Source organism: Adiantum capillus-veneris, chromosome 11 (assembly GCF_014529385.1).
Source record: "Adiantum capillus-veneris isolate H3 chromosome 11, ASM1452938v2, whole genome shotgun sequence".
NCBI lineage: Eukaryota > Viridiplantae > Streptophyta > Polypodiopsida > Polypodiales > Pteridaceae > Adiantum > Adiantum capillus-veneris.
This window is the reverse complement of record NC_140941.1, coordinates 29966971-29974421: the sequence shown is the minus strand read 5'-3', so window position 1 is coordinate 29974421 and position 7451 is coordinate 29966971.

Below are 7451 nucleotides of genomic sequence, written 5' to 3'. Positions count from 1 at the left end.
ACACTTGAGGGGATGAAATGCCTGTACCCTTAAATATGCTACAAGCAATGCATATAGCTTCTGACAAGACTCATCCTAATGTAACGAAGAAAACATACAAGTGGGTCCCTAAAGCTTCTTTAGTGACCATAGCTAGTGCTAAAAAACAGAAGCCTTGTAAGAAATGTACCACTCGCTCCAAGAAAAGTAAGAAAATGTTGCGATGGATTCCTAAACGACTATTGGAAGCCCAAGGCTACTATCAAGGAAATGATCAAATCTGGGTGCCAAAACGTATATTGTGCTCTTACCTATCACCTGACCCATGTGAGCCCAATCCCGTAGCTCCAAAATGAATCAATGATCATGGAAAGAAAAAAATCACAGAATGCTACACACCTGCTCCCAAGCTAGTTTGGGTACCAAAGAAAGAACGATTTGTTCCACCTAGCTCAGGAAGGGGGGAGTCCCATGAAGCTTCTAGCTCCTCATGTAATGCATCTATAGAGGTAAAAGCTTCTCCACAGCCTCCACCTACAATAGTGGACCTCCATAAAGCTACAAAGGAATCCACACCTCCCAGTGTTCAAGAATCACTTGATGAACTACTTCAAGTTCTATCTTGGGAGAGTACCTTACCACCCTTGCAACTCGACGAGGCACCTAAGGTAATAGAAAACTACTGGAAAAAATCTCTACCTATTACCAACTGGAACAATTGGTTTCAAAGGGTGACAAGCTCATTTCAAACGGTATGATCTACCCAAGGAAGGGGGGAGTGTTGGCTGACAGTCATCATTCATTTGTTTCCCTCTCAACCTTTTTCCTTGACCTCTCAATCACCAATATTAGGGAATGTACATATAAATCTTTATACTCACAAAAAACAAAAAAATAAAGAGCAAGAGCAATTAGCAAACGAGTATGCACAATAAAAGTCAAAACATTGACCCATACCTACACATTTACATCCGGTACACTGAAACAGAAACCTATGTCATGAAACACCTTTGATCCTCATCACTTGAGTGATGGAGGGTAGGTAAGATTAGTACGATAGGAGTGTTTCTGTTTTAGAGTTGAGTGATTAGCAAAGTTCTCTTTTCCCACTAATGTGCCTCCTGGAGGTATTCCTTTTGTTTCCTAGTGTGTACAGGAGCGTGTTGGTATTGATAGGATTTGGACCTTCATGGAATCTTTATCTTGACTCACTCTTCAAATCGAGCGTGACCATCGACACAAACAGGTGTTTCTTGTCCATTAGCATTGCCCCTTATCTTTTTTGCATCTATGATTGTCAGCTTTAATTGTGATTGGTAGCCTAATATCCAGCACATTTGTTAGTAACAAACATTTAATTCAATGTAACTTTTTGTCATAATCACTTGTCTAGGTTTAAAAATCAAGCAGTCCAACTAAGCTAGTTTGACCAAGTTAGGTGTTAGAGATCTTCTCTTAATACCATGGGGAATGCCTTCCTAATAATTAATGGTGACTTAGGTTCTTAATCCGATTTAGGCAGCATTGTGTGAAATGTACTAGGGATTTCAAGTGGGCTTGACCCTATTGACCTTTAGCTTAAGTATTATAAAGGGAGTTTACTAGTGTGATGAGACCGGGGAGGTGTATCAGTGTTATATGACCCCCCAAAGTTACAAAATTAAAATGCTGAAAATGAACAAACAAAAAATCAAAGTGCCATACTGTAAAATCTTACGCTGGAAGAGAAATCTCACCTTGATTTGGTACTTCACTCACATGTATTGCCTATGGTACTAGAGCCCTAGAGGTTCCCAGTATGGGCGCTTTTACTTGAAAAGCAAAAAACCCAAGGCATACAAAATAAGCACACACATCAAAATTGAATCACTGTGAAAAGACTTTGGGGGGTCAAAGAAAAAGTAATCAATCAGGCAATGATTTCATGAGAAATTCCTTTTATGGTAGCTTAACTACAAGGTCTTCTAGATATAGCCTCTAGTCAGCCCTCGAACATGAATACTTGGCTCTCGCGATTAAACAACTTAGTTGACCACAGAAAATTAAGAAGCTTATCCATGGTATTAATATTCGATCTCTAGTGCCTTTCGACCGTCAAATTAGCGACCCCAGACTTGTTTAATTTTTTACCTTTACATCTGTTTATGCATTTGATTACATTGAAATTTAATGTTCATTGCTGACAAATTGTTTGAAATTCTTTTACCAATCAATTTGTCTACCTAAAACTGCATATGCTTTTTAATCACTTATGAGAATGCAATTACTATGCCAATGTTGTTTGATTTTGGAGTGACTGAAGAAGGCTAAGCACATTCATCTCAAATGCTCTTCCACCTCGACGAACGAGCTTCAACTCAATAGCTTCCGAGGACGGAATCTACATCAGGAAGGGGGGCATGTTAACCCTCACGGCTCACGGACACCCCATCACCTACGACGGACGTGTATTATGTATTCGGTAGAGTCAGGTACTGGGCTTGTCGGACCAATAGGAAAAGGGTAAGAGTGATCGCCGATGAGAGGTGCACTCTAACTGGGACATACAAGGGATTAGTTGGCTAAGCATGGGCGCCCAAGTGTGAATGGGGTGAGCTCATATAAAAGCCAACTAAACCTAAAATTCACTCATTCTCTCATTTGTGCAATAGATGAGTGCTCTTGCTCCATCTCCATCTCCATCTTCTTCTTCTTCACCTCCTCGTGTGTGTGTGTGTGTGTGTGTATGTGAGAGAGAGAGGGAGGGAGAGTGTGTGTGCGATCGAGCATTACGAAGGCACGACGGCGGCGAAGCGGTTGAGCACGGTACGACTGTAGCTTCTTCTTCATCGCGGCAAGGAATCCACCAGGAAGGCGAGCGTAGAGCGGTGAGTGACACACCCTTTGCCTTCTTGAGCTTGCTAGATTAGTCTTGTTGTGTGCTTGGAGCCATTTGTGGCTCGCACACGGTGTATCGGCAAGTCCCTTGCTTCGACAGTGCGGCAAGGAGCGCACAACCCTACCCCCTCAAGAGGGAATGAGAGCATGTGGGGAAGTCCTCCACTCTCTTGCCTTCTCTACCCACTTGCACCCTTAGACTTTCTAATTTGGGCCTAGTTCCCTACTAGAAATGGACGGTTTTAGGGATTCCAAGGGCATAAAGTCACCAAACAGAGGGCTGTAAAGCACGGCACGTCCCTTTGACCGAGACGCTCGTTTTGCGCTATCATACATTCTATTCTATAGCTGGGGCAGAAAAAAAGAACCAAAGAATCAAAAAATAAATAAATAAGAAAAGACTTGGGTTGCAAAACACCCAAAATTACTAGGTGAGCAGCCTTCACGGGCTCTCACTGACACTTCTAGGGGATCCAAGTCATATGAACCTACGCTCTGGATGAGTGTTAGAGCACGAACATATTGGTAGTGCCTCCATTTATGCGGGCACCCATTATTCCTCCACCCTAGGTTCTGGACCTTTGGCCGGGACTCAAGGTAGCGCGACCCAAGATCCTCATATCGCGTCTAGTGATTCTTCCTCTGACTACGAAGTCATGGAGGGGTATGCTACACCAAACCCTGATAGTTTAAGTCAAGACATGCATGCCATGGGCCCACGGCCCGGGTCCAGCGTGTTTAGCCGCTTAAAAGAGACCCTTAGTAGAGCTACTCGCTCCGAACATGCGATTAATGAAATAAATGAAGGGAGTGGGGAAGTAAATTCGTCATTCATGCCTAAAATGGACCCTATGCTTCTTGAGAGTGTGCATGTGAATGTTCCATCCACTGCACCTTCTGATCCTTTAGGACTATCTCCCTCTGAGGTTTTACTACCCGATGGTAGGAGTCTTGCCGAAGTACAAGAGATCGAACGCTATATGCAAGCAACAAGGGAGAGGGAAATTGAGAACCTGCGAAGGCTAGAACAAAGTCGAGCCCTGAAAGCAAAGGCTCCTATGACAACAATCATGCCAGCCGAGCAACCGAGTGCTCCCAAGGTAGAAGTCACGGAGGGGCAAGCTATGGGGAGCAATAATGCTTCCACTTCAAGGGAAACCTCTAGCACGCCAGGCCTAGATGGGATATTCATAAACAAAAATTGGGAGTATGACCTACAAGCAGAAGGTTTAACTGATCGGTACACAAGACACACCTATCATGTGGGTTGGTTACATGTTCTACAATCCACATCGGGTGCTACTAGCATAGATGAGCAACAACAGAAAGTCTGTGATGTCCTCCATAGGATTGTCGAGTTAGAAAGACAGAACACAGGGATCAACATGCCTTCAACAGGCCTAATGAGATTCTTGGATACTGGAAAGGCCAACCAACCAACCCTGTCACAAATGGAGACTCCCTCAGTGGGCCCCATTGATCCTCCATATGTTGTTTCACCAGGAGCCTCAGTACAATCTGAGCCCACAAGTGGCAGCTTTACCTTCCCAGATCTAGCTCATCTTTCTCTTAATGACACTACGGCTACCATGCATATCCCAATGGTGAGCATGACAATAAGTACACCATGGAGTCCATTTGTTAACACTGCACCGATGACTAGCAGCACAAGGCCCCCAACTATACCTACATGTATGTATCAAGCATGTGCACCTGTCGTACCTCAGCCTCATGGAGCTCCTACACCTCCGATTATTCCAAGAGCTTACAATCCACAATGGAATTATCCAAGCTCTTATACAAGTGGAGCCATGCCATTTAATAATAACATGCCATATCAGGTACCCCCTATGCCTAGGGCCACGCCTGTAAACTTTGGACCAGCGTCTGGTACACCACCATATGAAATATGGGACCCAAGAGCCGCGCGTATGCCAAGGCCAAGGCCAACTCCCATCTCACATGTTTTTCCAGGAGCACATACACCCATTATACCTGCTCAAATAGGAGATTTGGCAGCATTTGCTCAAACTATCGGTCGCTCTATTGCGGAAAACATGCGTAGTGCACCTGATAGAGAGCCTAGGAGCAAGGCAGTTCAAGTAGCTAAGCTCACACAGAAATTCAGTGGAGACGGAGATGCTAGAAAGCATATGGAAGTCTTTGAACATGTGTGCGATTCCTTGGAAGAGCACAATGAGCTACATAAGTGTAAGGCTTTGAGTTTGACCCTAAGCGGAAAGGCCGGCGATTGGTATAGAACCTTAAGAGTAGAAGAGAAAATGATCTACTCTACTCTTAGGCGATTGTTCTTAAAAGAATACATACGAGAGGGAGTACTTTGCGGTGTAGCCTCTCAGCTCGAGAAATCCCAACGAGAAGAAGGTGAATCCGTGAGAGACTTCATTAGTCGCCTAAAGAATTTGAATTCTCGATGCAATCCAAACGAGCGATTCAACAACAACCAATTGCTGGACTGATTCATTAGGGGACTACGACATGAAAGTATTTATAATGGCCTAGTCATTAGAGGTATCACTACTTGGGAAGCAGTCACCATGAATGCAATCCAATTGGAGGATAATTTAATGATTGCAGGAGAAAGAGTGTCTGCCGAGCCGAAGTCAAGTAGCTCGCAAGCATCAGGGCATGAGCCAATGAAGATAAAGCCAATCGTGAAAGAGCAAACGATATCTGAGATGACTTTGGCAGATCTCACCAAGGCCATCCAAGAAAGCCTTAGGGGTAATCGTGCTCCACAAAACACTCATATGTATCCAAGAAGGGAGCAACAATGGTGTTGAATTTGCTTGGGCCCACATACTACGAGTGAATGCCCTACTTTCAGAGTAATGTTTAACAGGACTTGTAACGCGTGTGGTAGGTATGGCCATCAAGCGAAGGATTGCCTAATGCTTAAACGCATCATGGAAAATAGACCGCCTATACCTTGGGCAGACGCACCTCGAGTTCCTGCATTGATGCCTACCCCACCCATGGAGCAACAATTGCCATTACAGCACATGGTCCCTAGAACCCAAAATTTTGTCCAAACCACACCGTTGCCACCTCCAGTGCTAGGACCGCAACCCCCTTATCCAAGAGTTACACCTATGAACCAAATAGGTTGCGAGTCATCTAGTACTTATGTAGATTGCGAAGGGGACATAGACCCTAGTATCACCTATGGAGTCGACATGCTTGAGGAGTGTCCCATGTACTATATGAAAGACCATTGGGGAAAAATCAAACCGGTATATCAAGCTAATGCGCTAGCATCAAGAGGCCAAAACATTAATAGTTTTGCCAGGAGACCACCTCTTCAGTGCTACGAATGTGGTGGACCACATCGAGTAGCTGAGTGCCCCATTAGAATGCAAAAGAATACTGCACTAATGCAAACAAGTCAAGGGAGTGCATTGGCAATGCCAATACTCATTTGTAATCTTTGTGGCATAAATCATTTGATCGCAGAGTGTCCTAACAATCCAAACGCACCAAAAATCACAATATTGAACTTAATAGATATTGTTGATGGGACACCACCAACTATAAAGATAGCACCAGTGAATGCACTCACACGGTCGATGCTCCAAAAGCAAAATTACATCCTCAAAGAGAGAGATGCTGCATGCATTGGCCGAGCGAGAAAGAAGAAAACACGAAGAAAGAAATCCCTTAATGCTTCTAGCTCGAAACCTAGTTCAAAGACTAACATAGGGACAGGAGAGGATCTCGTGTATATGAATGACCCTGAGGATGACTCAGATTCGATAGAGACCACGGAGACCAAAACTATTACTACAAAGGAAAAAGCCAGTGAGGAGGATCACGAGAGGGAATTACGACGAACACCAAAAGAGTATTCAAAGTTAAACCACCCAGTTGCGAACCCCCAAGATAAGCCACGAGAGACGAAAAATGAGGATTGCAAGAGAAAGATTGGAACCTATCCAAACCCAACAGTGGAAATTGAACGAGTCCAACAACTGAGGGGTTTGGTGGAAGAAACTCAACGAACATTAGAACCTGAACCCAAACATATCCAGATGTTGGACACAGTGTTTCCCACACAAGTTCAACCTCACAAGAACTACAGGCCGTTAGCTATACCCAGTATCATTCGGGAAGAGAGTGCAGGTAGGACATCTGAAAGTGGACACACACCTTTCCTACTAGAGAGAATGTTTGGTGAGGGAATGCCCAACCCCATTGAGGAAGTGGAGATTCCATCTTCACCATTCTCTTTTCAAGGTCCTACGTCCCACAAGATGCCATTAAATGTTGCCAAATTGATGGATTTCATGTCTTCAGAAGTTAGAACCACCATCATGTCCAAACTATATAAAGACCCCGAGCTAGTCTCAGCTCTTCTAGCCTTCCTCAATGGAGAATTACAGGCCGGATTACCACAATTTGCACATATGAACAAACCTGACTCGGTAATGAATAATGAGGAACATTTAGCACCAGTACCATCTGACCTAGCGGGACATGAATCTGTAATTGAAGTACCCGTTAACAAGTTGGGGCAATACTTTGAAGGTGATGAATCTAATGCTACTCTGCCAATCACTACTAAAGGATTAACTGTA